Below are 14,139 nucleotides of genomic sequence, written 5' to 3'. Positions count from 1 at the left end.
TTTGTGTAGACTATATTTAGCTTTTATACTTTTATCATCTAAATTTGAAAAGGCCAATTGTGCAATGTTCACATATGCAAATTGTCAAATCCGCAATCTTCTATCTTTTTGAGAAAAATAATGTATCTGGAAATTATTTTATACTCCACCTTGTTGTGTAGTTACAATTTATGAAATACTGTTGATATTATCTGATATAAAGCCAACATAAGTAAATAACCATCCATCACTGATGACTAGAATCATTTGCTGTATGAATAAGAAATGCGAATTACAAGTAATGATCCAGAAAATTGGAAGTGTGTTCATGTTATTCCAATTAATGGAAAATTAAACAAAACACATCAATTATAAAGAATCTTTTGACTAATAATACAACAATTATAAACCGTTTATGTGTGATGTTATGTAGAATGATGTAATTGAAGTAAATGTATATGTCTCATGCAGTTGAAAGAAAACAATTAATGAAGGATGAAATAAAAAAAATATAAATAAATCTACATTCTGTTATTTGCGATATCTTTAGGCTGTTCAAGGTAAACTACTAAGAACGTTTAGTGCCGATCTAAACGCACATGTCATTGGCCACTGCTTACTGCCTTTGGTTTAATGTATTGGAGTTGAAAATTGTCTTCTTAAATAGTATATTTTAAATCAGCCAAACATTTTTTAAGAAACTGGACGGCAAGAAAAAGTCAAGGAAGACTACTAATGCCAGGGCAAAAAGTAAAACATTAAAACCATGCGTTGCTCGTGATATTAGAACTTTGTTGTCAATAGACGATTTCGCGATTTCAAAATCGACGCGTGACCTGAGAATATGCAACAACTGCACTATTGAAATCATTCAACTATCAATCTTTGTGAACATACTCTGTAGGTTAATTTATTGTAGTCAGTTAAAATCTAAAAGAAATCATGTTTGGTGGTTAGCATTCAATGTTCTGCATCTGATATGCGTAATAATTTTGTCACACAACAAAGAGTGTGGAATAACTAAAATTGTTCCCGTCCTGAAGATGCATCTAGAATTTTTCCAGTAGACGTAAAACAACCTTTTATCAATCAACCAATCAATCAATGAATCAATCAATCTATCAAATAATCAATTAGATATTCCAAATCATGCTGAAATGTTCACAATGTCTTTCTTATATTCTAAGTAACCATCAATAATTTCAGTGTAAGAACTTTAAAATTTGCTAATTTAACTCTATTTCTTAATTGTATGCATATGTGTACTTTCTTCATTTTCGAAAACAAATCTTTTTATTAGTAAAATCAAGGAATGACGTTTAAAAACAACAGATAGAGGATCGAAGCTGGCGTATGTCTTTTCATTCACAGTTAAAAATATATCAACTCTATAAAAAGTAGAAATCCCAAATAGCAAGTTTACGGGAATTAAATGTCTTTGTTATGTCGATATTTTTTCTTCAGTTGCAAAATGTGTGCAAAATAACTAATTATACTGGAAAATGACAAGGAATATTGTCAATACAAATACTGAGTTATAAAACTTTCCAAAATATAATTCTAATAACCGGGGGTATTAGAATAAGCTTCTTAATTATCAAGATATTTATTGATCATTCATAACAGTATCTACTTATGCGATAATAGAAGTTATTTCTTATTCCAAACAGTTTCGCATTTTCATGAATTAGATTGCAGCTGACTATATCTGAACAGAATTTCAGGACATATGACTTTTATCTAAATCGGATTATTAAGACTCAGCATCAGCATGTATTATACTAATTAATTAGTGTAAGATATGACAGTTGGGATATTGATGTAAATACAGAAAGCAATAGGTAGGTCTTGATTATCATTATTTAAACATTATAAATATGTTTTTGCATAAAAACAAACTTCATTCAATTTAGAAAAGTAATTTTGATTAATTTGAATGCTTTTCTTTGCAGTTTATATTCTGACGTATTTAAAATGTATTTAATATTTCCATATATCTTTTAAAACCGTTCGATGTTAAACAAAGTATACTTAAATAGAAGAGAACGCAAAATGCCCGGTACATCATTTGAAAAATACCTTTTAAATAAATCTTCCCGATTGCTAAATAATACATGTATTTACTACGCTTGTAAATACAGTCAAATGCAGTTCGTTAGAAAAATTTTTAATTAAAACCAACGGTAAAAAAGATATCAAGCAAATGCAGATAACATTCCATTGTTCATTATCAAGTCGTTTTGGTTAGTCTTTTTAAAAACCCTTTAACGGTCAATATAAAATACACCGTTTTAAGTAACACAACACAACGGACATGGTTTACTCAAAATCTTCATAATTGGAATTAAACTATGATTGAAATTGATAGTTATTGTCGATGAAAAGTGTTAAAGTAATACATGTTTCGGCTACTTTCTTTTTAAAAGACACGTTCAAACAGATTTCTTAAGTTAGATTCGCTCAGTTAGCATATTTGGCCATCATATACAAATACACGTATTATAAAACCTTGGTTAAATAATGCAACTTGCAAACTGTTAAAGTATTTGATAGGGATATGCATATCGTGATTGTGTTTTGATGGAATAAAATAGTCTGACATTGTCTCTGAAATAAATATATAATATAGAACTCACAGATATTCCGTAGCTTAATGTATACATTGTCGTGTCATAAACAAGGATTATGTAGTACGTTTATCTCAACATTGACACCATTATTATTGTAGCCGAACATCGATTAATGGTAGTAGTTCACAATCAAAGGATTCAATATTCCAGTAAAAAATCTAAGAGAACTTAGAGAAATAAATGAAAGTTGAATATTTTCATGCTTTTTCTTAACCAATAAAGTATCTCATTTCACTGAAATAATATTGTTACAACAACAACAAAATCAAATGATAAAAGAAAACATCACTATAGCAAAAACATTAGAAAAAAATATGTAGGGAAAACAATCAAATACAAACCCCTAATAGTATCAGTAAAAAAAATGTATCATATCAATAGAAGTAAAATGCTGATGATTGTTTCAATTTAAAACTAATAACATTAACGGTACCAATTTTCCTGCACCGGATGCGCATTTCGACAATACATGTCTCTTCAGTGATGCTGGTGGTCAAAATATTTTAAATCTAAAGCTTATAAAAAAGATGAAGCTCAAAAAATATAGCAAAATCTGTGAAAGGAATCAGAGCTTTGCATCAGGGAGATCCATTTCTTAAGTTATAATAATTGTTCCATTTTGTAACAGCAAATTACTATAACACGAAAAATCCGTATTTTCCAAAAGGTCAAAAATCCGTATTTTCCTAAAGGTAAAAAAGTATAGCAAAATCTGTGAAACGAATCAGAGCTTTGCATGAGGGAGATCCATTCCTTAAGTTATAATAATTCTAACATTTTGTAACAGAAAATTTTAATAACACGAAAAATCCGTATTGTCATGCCAGTACCGACGTACTGGCTACTGGGCTGGTGATACCCTCCGGGACTAACAGTCCACCAGCAGAGTCATCGGCCCAGTGGTACTAATAACATTACCGGTACCAATTTTCCTGCACCAGATGCGCATTTCGACAATACATGTCTCTTCGGTAATGCTGAATTGTAGTGTCAATTGAAATATGGCTGCCTTCTTCTGTGTTTCCTCTAAGCTTGCTTTGTATTTCATTTAGACAAATATATAATAACAATTCGTTGAACACTAATTTGAAATGACACAAGTCTTATTTTGAGGACAACCTGCATCGTTTTAATTTGGTTTTTATTTATAAGATGTTTTACATTTCCGATATCAGTTTGTTCAACGTGAGTCTTGAATTATCTTACAAATTAAAGTGCACATGGAGCAATGCATTAAGGTCGATAACTTCTACCTTTTTGTATAACGACATAAAGTTTCAACAATTGTCTGAAAACTCTCTGAAGTCTCTGTCTATAAAAACAACAGTAGTATACCGCTGTTAGAAACTCATAAATCGAAAGAAAGAAAAAAATCCGGGTTATTAAACAAAAACTGAGGGAAAGGCAATAAAATTAGAGGAGAACAACGAAACAACAGAAACATTTAAATGTAACACACACAGAAACGAACTGAGCATTAGACAAAATCCGAAGAGGAAAACAAATATAAAATCAAAACTAAATACATATATTTGGGTTAGAAAAGTACCGTGACACGTCTTATAGCAATGCAAATTTACACTCAAATAAAAGCGGAAGCAAACGATACCAAAGAAACACAACGTAATAATGTAACATTCACAGAAACGAACTAAAATATAACAATGGCCATTTTTCTGACTTGGTGCAGGACATTTTTTAAAGACAAAATGGTGGGATGATCCTAGTTTTAACGTATGCCATACCTCCCGCTTTAATGGCGATGTTAAATATAACATTTAAATGATAACATAACATAACAGGACTACAATCCAAAAAAAAAGGAAAATATACTGGACAGAGAAACACACTAATAATAGCTAACAAAAGGCACCAGGTTTAAAATTTCAAACGCTAGAAATGCGTTAATTTCGTCCACACAAGACGACGCTTAGATGAAAAAAAGTGCGAAAGCCACAATAAGTACAAAATTGAACAGCACTAGTACTGAGGGCCAAAACTTCAAAACAGTTTTGTCCAATACGGCTACGGTTTTCTGCTTGGGACAAGAACATCCTTATCATTTAGAATATTGTATACGTTTCTTCGGACATAAATTGAAAAAAAACTGCAACAAATAAAAAAAAACCTAATATTTCTAATATGTGTAAGCCAGTGATGTTTAAAAACCGAAACAGTTATAAAGATTTGGTGTTCATCATGTCAGTACCGACGTACATACTACTATGCTGGTGATTCCCTCGTGGACTGAAAGTAGTCCAGCCCATGTATCAAACCAAAGTGAAAAGCAGGAATCTATTAGTCCACTTGTCTGGACTGTTAACGGCTGATATAATTCAAGTGATTAAAAAAAAGCAATGGAAGCGGTGTTTAAAAAAACTTTTACATGTAATCCTTTATTTGTCAATGGCAACATTATTAATTTGTCTTGGATGGGTTTAGAAAAAAATCTAAATAACATGACTAAATATATATGTGTAAGGAAACAAACGAAACACATTGTCAATTAGTAGTGCAAAACAAGGTAAATCATTAAAGTAAGCTATGTCTGTCAAACAGATCAGTGGTAATACCATTTATGTTGGTTTAGTGGTCAAGATCGCAAACTAGAGAATTTACAAGTTCATTGGCTATACCCCTGTTGACCAATAGTGGTTTTTTGTTGTAAATACAAAGTATGTCATAGGTTATGTTATAGATAATGCATATTTGAAGGTTTTTCTTGTCTTAGAACCCACCGAGGGGTGTCAGGATTGATCCAATGAAAGAACGACCTGCGGCTCATTTAAATTGTGAAATAAAACTCACTAAATAATTTAGATATAAACCTTTTAAAAATTGTTATCCATACACAATAGAAATATAACTGTAACTGCATGAAGTAAGACACAAACGAATTGTTACAATTCAATAACGGTGTATGACAAATACAAGACGCATTGTAAGTTATTTATTGTACCACTTAGCTTCTGGAAAAGGGGGAGGGGGTATTTTTTTTCGTTTTGTTATGTTATTTCTATCGCGGGAAAGTTGTTATTTATTTAACCATTTTACATGAATCGAATGAAAAAATCAGAAAGATTGTTTTTCGAATAGCAATACATTTTATTAAAAGATAATCAGGATAAAATTATATACCCTCCGCACCCGACCCTTTTGTGAGTTACGTTAATGTTATTCAATAGAATATAAGATTATTTTATTAGTTGATCATTTGATAGAGTAAAATGTATACATTAATTTTAAAAAGTTATGAACTGACACGAAGACGAATATAAATACATGTAGGTTACAGTATGAGTTCCTATTCAGTGTGTATCGTTCTGAACATGCATGAAATATTTGCCACTGGACGTTAAGCAATCAACCTATTCAGTTTGACTCAATAATAGTCATCAAAGGTACCAGGATTATAAGATTTTCAAAATCTTACACACGAATATGTTAAATCTGGATTTATTTTATGAAAGTCTATGATAATGTTTCTCTATTATAGCGATAAATCAACAAAACTTCACGTTATTTGTTTTTAAAATTAAATTGCGGGTCTACAATGACGGTTTATTTTACATCTATCATCCGTTGAACTTTAGAAAATAAATTTCCAAATCGGCAACAAAAAACTATTAGACGAATAAAATTTTGAAGTAAATCATAGATTGCATGTTTATCAAGGAAAATAATGACCTTACACAGGTAATTATTTTATGCCTTGGAGCATATACCTTTGAAACATGGTATCGTCCGGGTAGATTCTGAAAAAGAATGACCTGACGTTCTGAAAGAAAATAACTCCATATAGGTATATAAGAAATAGTCTGATGTTGTCTCGATTAGAAATGTATGACATAAAATTCTAAAAAGAATATAGACTTCTTTGAATAATGTCTTTTGTAGAAGAAAAAAACAAGGACACTACCTTTGTATTGTACTATAGTTTGCCTGTTTGTCTGTTTTCTTTTGAAGCCATGGTTTTGTCAGTTTTGACTTTGGATTTTGAATATCATTGTAGTATCCTTCGCCTCTCTGGTGATTGTTTATAATTATATCGAGTATACACATTCAGATTATGCTTGCGTGCACTGAAATAGTTTGACATTGTCCGTGAAATAGACATTCCAGAGTTACCGTAGATTTATGTAGATTATGCTGTTGTCATATCCAAGGATTATATAGTATCTCAATCTCAATATTGACACAACTGTGTTTGAAGACGAGTATTATGAATGGTTCAGAATCACAGCATTCTAAGTTCAAGGAAGAAATCATACATCTAGGTTAATGCATATTGATCTGGTAGTTTCCGTCCATCAATACAATTAAATTCTTTGACCTAAAATTATTTCATAAACTTATAGTAAATTACAACCAGAAAAGACAAAATAATGCTTCAAAAAAATAAATTATATATTGAAGAAAAAAAATGACAAAATCAGCTTGATCATATGAAGTCAAGGAAGATTTCAATATGACACAAAAAAAAGAAAGAAGCGAAACGAAAGTTATAGTTTAAAAACACTAAAAATAACAGTAACCACAAATTTAATTTACCAGATGATCAATTTATAATGATTGTTTCGACCATAACTTGAATTGCAATTTATATAAAACGTTTCTTCTATCGTGTGTTCGTTCAGCATGGTTTGTATATGATCAAAAGATAAATATCATAACAACTCGTTAAATACAAATTAATGATGACAAATATTTTTTCTTTGAAACAAATCAACATCATATCATTGTAAAAACACGTGTTTCTTAAAAATTGTAGATATAAAAGTGTACAAGGCATTACATTATGTAAATGTTTAATTTTAACATACATTTCCAACGACAATATAAAGTGAGACAGCATAATATTATTGGTTTTGACATAGTGCTATAGCAAACTGTAACTGTTTTAATATACGTACGGTATCCATAGCAAAGTTCAATGATTATATAAACTTCCATTACATATTAATTACGACATTATCCGTCAACCAGATCAATCTCAGCTTGACACATTTTTTTTTTATTTGAACACTATGTAAAACGGATTGCTCTTTATATACAGCGGATTCAAAGTTCAAGTTACAAATCTTACATATCAAAGAGTATTAATGATCGACGTTATCTTTATGTTCTCGCTTACTTGATGTTATTCGGGTTTAAAAAAATAAACTGTTAATTGTTATCCCTACGTTATCTGTGACAAAGATGTTAAGACAAATTAACAACTTGTCTAGGTGGGGTTTATAAAAAAACTCTAATTGATATGACTAATATGTGTGAGGAAAAAATATATTAAATGTCATCTAGTAGTGTTAAAGCAAAATACCACATTCAAGAGAGCTATTGTCCATCAAAAGGTTCAATGGCAATAAAAAAGTATATTGGTTTACTGGTTCAGATGGCAATTTAGGCAGTACACAAACGCATAAGTTATACAACTGTTGATAAAAAAGTATTTATATAACTTTATAGTTTATAAAATAGTCTGATCTAGTCTTGATAATAAATGTATGACAAAGAACACTAAAAAGATCCATAGACTATTCAACATTGTCCTTTGAAGAAAAAACAAGGACAATACGTTTTATGATAATAAGATATGTTAATATCAACGTTGAACTAATTGTGTTTTTAGCAAAACATTTGTGATTGATTGTTAATCATAATCAAAGGATTCAAAATTCTAATCTCGGAACTATAACAAAAAAGATACACAGAAGGTTTCTTCTGTCGGTAAACTAAATGATTTTAATTCCAAATTGTTAGTAGGCTACAATAATAAACGTTACATGTGTATAGATGATAATTGATATTGACGATCGTAAAACACCAATATCATGGAATACAATATATTTGGACAAAAGTTAAACAGTTGTTAAAACCATCATTAAAAAAGAAAAAAAGTTTATGATAAAAGACGTTCTATTGATAAGGACTATATCAACCGCAACCTGTATAAGTTAATTAAATGTAAAAGAGATACATAGTTTTTCTTTTTCCTCTACCATGCATATTTTATTGGGATAGATCCATGATAGCAAATCAGTAAATACGAAGGTGAAATGACGTATATTTCTTTTTGAGGTTAAAGACATATATTATCGATAGCAGTGTAGATAACCATGTGTCTGAAATTACATTAGAAATAAAAGCACAAATGTAGCAATGCATTACGTTGATAATTTATTTCTTCTAATTTTTGTTTTGATAAAAAAAATGTCAAAGAAAACATTACCTGCAAGTTCCTATGTAATATCGTTTCAGACAGGATGCTTACCTTAAAATCTATGAAATATTATAAATAACATGGTCATATTTTCTTATATTCGAATTTGAAGTGATAGATTTTAAAGAAGTTTGGACGTTTCGTGGTGCGTTAAATATAATTAAAAAAATAGATGCAGGCTTTTATAAAGCATGTTATGTGCGGGTAGTGTTTTCATACCTGTTTGATTCTTTTTCTAGCTTAATGAACATATGAAATAAAAGCAGGAATCCATATGTCAGTCGTAATAGACCGCTTACGGTTTATGTATATAGTACAGGTGATTTGAAATATAAAACAAACTGTCATATGTAATCATTACGTTATCTATAACAGAGTTGCTAATTTATCTAGGTAAGGATTATAAAAAACTCCAAGTAAAATGACTTTAACAGTTTGAATAAAACAGTTTACGTTGTTTAGAATTAGAAGTTAGCAATAACAAACTTAAAAAGTATAATGTCCTTCAAACAGATCTTTGACTCTTTAAATTCTGTTTATAAACCGGTTTATGGACAGCGATATGCTACAATTACTTTATTAAGGTTTTAATTGAGAATAAATATACAAATGCACGTGTTATCAAAAAAAAAAGGTTTTATAATTTCTTTCGTTCGAAACGCTTTTATGGATTTACCTTCATCAGGAACGCTCAAAACCAAACATTTGAAATCCGAAGATGTATAAGTACCAAAACTGTTTGTAAAAGCTATATGTAAAAAATATATAGAATTAATAGCCAAATTCATTTAAAGCCAACTTTGCCTGAGGTAGTTGAAACCTTAGTTTCTTAATCAGTTCAAAATTTATAATTTTAGTAAAGTTTGTTTAATCATGTCCGTAACAAAGTACTGACTACTGAGCTGAAGATACCTTCGGGGATTAATAGTCCACCAGCAGAGGTATCGACCCAGTGATAATGAAATTGAAAATAACACTTTTGATAATTTCTTACAAAGCTGTGGATTTGTAATCTTACCTATTTACATTATCTAAAAGGCTATTAAACTACTCGGGCAGTATCTCAATACCAATGCATGGTATAAAATGCGTAGGCTATGGAAAACTCGGACATTATCTCGGTACAAATGCATGTCTTAAATGCGTAGGCTATGGTATTATCTGGCATTATCTCGATATATATGTCCTGCATAAATGCGTAGGCTATGATATACTTTGACATTATCTCGATATAAATGCATGGCATAATATGCATATACTATGATATTCTCTGACATTATCTGCAGATTTATCAATAATGTCCTTGTCAAAAACTAGAATTATAAGTAGGTGACTGTTTTTGTTCAACGTTGACGCTATAGTGTTTGTATCCGAACATATTTTGAATGGTTCAGTTCCCAAAAAAATGATATACAAGTAATAGTACTAAATTGTTTCAGAGACATATTTTATATTTATAAGTATTGACGGTATACATGGTACAACGGATAACTATACAAGTGTTTTACCCATAACTATTTAACTTTGAAAAATAAGCAATACAATAGATATATATTTATTTATAAAAGTAAACATTCAAGAATAACACGTCTTCTAAATTGATTTAAAAACCAATTACAGTGGGCAGAAAGGACGATTAATAACGATGATCAAGTCTTTTAAAAGAAAAACATTATACAATTAGGGACCATTGAAAAGGTGAATATCCAAATTTGTGAACACGAGAAGGTTAGATTTGTATTTCAATGCGGGCGAAGTAAACAAACTTTTAAGGGTTGACAATTTTGGATATTCATCGATTCTAAGTGTTTTATTATATCGAACTGACAGTGGAAAGGCCTTTCGAAGAAATACCAGAGTTTTTAGCTTTTACATAACAAACACAAGCTGACGTTAGAAAATACATTTGCGTTCTAGAATAATATCTTTGTGAAATATAAATGGTCCTGAAAAGGACCGTTTACAAAATACATCACCAGCTGCTGGCACACTATTCATGTCCAATGCCTTATTTCCTCGTCTCTCGGTGGGCTTCCAGTGTAATATGAACGCCGCTATTTTTTTTCGTTACGTCTGTGACGTCATTTTTACGGGAGGTAACTCAAGTACAAATCAACATATTCAAAAGGTTATTCGCCGGTGAATGTTTAGGTTATTCACCGCGGGTGTAAATTGTTTGGGTTATTCGTCCTTCCTTGCAATTCATTGAAAAACAACTAAATTAATCCATGCCTCATGTTAACTTTTCGACCAATATAATTGTTTAAAATATATGCAAGGTATAATAATACAAATTATATCAAGGAGTACATCACAATGACTTATACATGCATGTTACATGAAGAAGAGTCCCGCGAAGATAAACATCAGTTGAACATAAACACAATTCAACAGTAACATTTATTTTTATAATATTCAATCTGTTATTCCGTTTGACCTGAAGCATTCAACTGTTTCTTGTAAATCTGAACGCTATACCAGCATGAGCTGTTAATATGTGTACAAATGGTTGATTATCATCCTATAATTATTTCTACTACAGAAATTGTGAAAAGCGAGTGACGATAAATGTTGTTAAAGTAGTAAACACTTTTGAAACAGATATGAGAGATCATTGACATTAAATTTTCTTTCAATTGAATGGTTATACTTATCCAACGTATAAATATGAATTAATCATGAAATTTAATGGAACTTGATGTTTGGTATAAAGTGAACATGTTCTACTTAAAATAACAACAATTCCTTACTTTTTTCTTCGAATTGTAAATATATGACATAAAGAATCTTATATCCAGATTTTGAGTTACCAAACAAAATATTTCTAAATTTCTTATTTATCTTATCGTCGCTTTTATTGTGGTTTTCGTGTCGACTTTTCTGTTTTATCTAAAAATATTAAGTAGTTAATAGTCTATACACAAAACGAGAAGGCTTTTGTAAAGAGAAATAACTAGTCTTTGACTTGGGTAAATGCATGACATAGAGCACACTAAAATATCGCAGATTATGCAAACCGTCCTCTTTTAAAGAATTTTTCCTTGACCATTGTTGAAACTCTCGTGTTTGCAGCATAACATATTTTGAAATGTTTTGTTTCTTATCAAATTCAATTTGCGATGAAGATATAAATGTATATCAAAGTATTAATGTTGTATCATAATGTACAAATGAATATAATAGCAAAATGTTTACGTCCACCTATAAAATGCAGTTACATGTTATTGAATTTTAAGATAATTTTACACACTGGCGTTTTAATTTTACCAGGAAACGTACAATTATTAAATTTAAAATGGTATTAGATATAGAGTTTTCAATCCCTCTGATATCTTCCATCTTTTACATAAACAACTATGATAAATATATTAATAAAAATCATAGAGATGTCTTTTTGTATCTTATTTTATTTTACTTTTTATCAAGTTTGATGTTGCGGAATGGAACGTTTAGTGGAACCTCTCAGAAATAATAAATGAACAAAAAAAACAGAACTGTCAAACAATTACCAATGAATGAATGAAAACATTACAGAACGGTTCATATAAATCATAACTACATACATGTATGTCCCATTTTAAATCCAACAAATTTTTCTGTTATCAAATTTATACTCAACGAAATATCTGATTGTTTTAATATTCACAAAAATAGGTCTGGAATAACCATGGGTTTGCTTGGTGACCTAAAAAACAAATATAAAAAAAACAAAAGAAAGAAAATATTAAGCTGTGAACACGAATTATAAAAAGTCATAAAATGAAACATAACATCCCAAAAAATAAAACTCAAGATTTTCAATGAATTGTTTATGTATTTTTATCTATACCATCAGCCAAACTCAGTCAAACCGATTGTCAAAAATTATGTCTGAATAGAACAAATACAGTTGTACTGCTAAAGATGTATAATCAGCTTTAAATGATCCAAAAATAAAAATGAATTATAAAAACTATAAAATTGCATTCAATGACAAGGTTCCTGACTTTGGACAGACACACGGGTATATGAAAATGATAAAGGTGTTAAACCAGTGTTAGGATGTCCAAATCCTCTTTTTTAAATCGCTATCTAAATAAAGGGAATAAAGTACAAATAGAGAGAGGTAAAATTACAAAGTTCAATTTTACAAAAGACGGAGAATGATAAAAAGATTAATATACAGCAAAATCAAAACAATACCTCGTTGAAATATCTTTAAACATCATTTGCATTTGTTCTAAAACACGATATGTAAAATTATTTGTACTCTAACAGCAGATACCATTTCATGACAGAATAATAACAGTTAAAATCAAATGTGAAAATTTTATGTAGCTTAGACTAATTTTCTTATGTGTTCTTCGTTTTCTTTTTACCTTTGAATTAAATGTCACGTCAGTTTTCTAATGAAACAAACCTTTTACTTTCAACATGAGACTGTCAGCTAACAAATAATTAAGTTTTCTAGACAAAGAAAAACTGACAGATCAATTTAGAATTATATGTTATTTCGAGTCTGATAATTGTATATATTTTCAACAAATATTTGTTTTCCGACTGTAGGTTAATTGCTGCTGTGTAATATTACATATGAAACAGTATGCAATATATATTTAAATGGTGGGTATTATTTCGAAGAATGTCTACCATTTCCAGGTATAAATAAAATACCTGATCAAGATCTTTAAAAACAATGAGTGGGATTTCTTCAGTAATAAATAGTACTGTATGAATAAAATGGCTGCTTTTGGCATATAAAATTCTACTTTCAATTAATTCAAGAATAATATTATTCAATGATCATATAATTTCGCGATTGTTTCCCCACTGGATTGTTTGGTATACGTTCAGTATCAAATATATTTATCATGATCCAAAGGTATATCATGCATTGTGCTTTGTGCGATCGGCCTGGATGATTGGGAGGAAATTCGAAATGTCACTGCAAACTGAGGAAACCTCGGTTATGAACATACATTTATCGTGGCCCTCATAAGGCTGTAATCTACATATTTACACGAGTACGGTAAAATATACGAATAACCGAGTGTCAACATACATAATGATTATGGCGAGACAAATATAACACGTCAAAACGAAAATCAAGCATTCTAAACGAAAAACACATAGTTAAATATAATACGTAGACAGGTTTGATGTGTTAACACTTGATGTGACATACTTAACATATACTAGTCAACAAAAGAAACGATACACGACTTTGAAATAAAATTAATCAAAACGAATCAAATATAAAACAAAATGAGATACACTATTTTAAAAAGATTTCATTTGCAATGTATGCACATGTGATGATGAAAATCAAAA

General features: G+C 29.9%; 1 protein-coding gene across 1 annotated transcript in view; it reads left to right on the top strand.

Moving 5' to 3' along the window:
- The first annotated feature begins 1,761 nt into the window (after positions 1 to 1,761).
- The window catches only part of LOC134723268 (FMRFamide receptor-like), a 51,915-nt gene continuing 39,537 nt past the window's right edge, over positions 1,762 to 14,139 (top strand). The window contains exon 1 of the mRNA XM_063586887.1: positions 1,762 to 1,820. The gene's annotated coding sequence lies outside the window, so the exon portion shown is untranslated. The remainder of the gene's footprint in view (positions 1,821 to 14,139) is intronic.

This window comes from Mytilus trossulus, chromosome 6 (genome assembly GCF_036588685.1).
Source record: "Mytilus trossulus isolate FHL-02 chromosome 6, PNRI_Mtr1.1.1.hap1, whole genome shotgun sequence".
In the NCBI taxonomy this organism is placed as follows: Eukaryota; Metazoa; Mollusca; class Bivalvia; order Mytilida; family Mytilidae; genus Mytilus; species Mytilus trossulus.
Note: the sequence above shows the minus strand (reverse complement) of the source record. Positions and strands in the feature narration are given on the sequence as shown.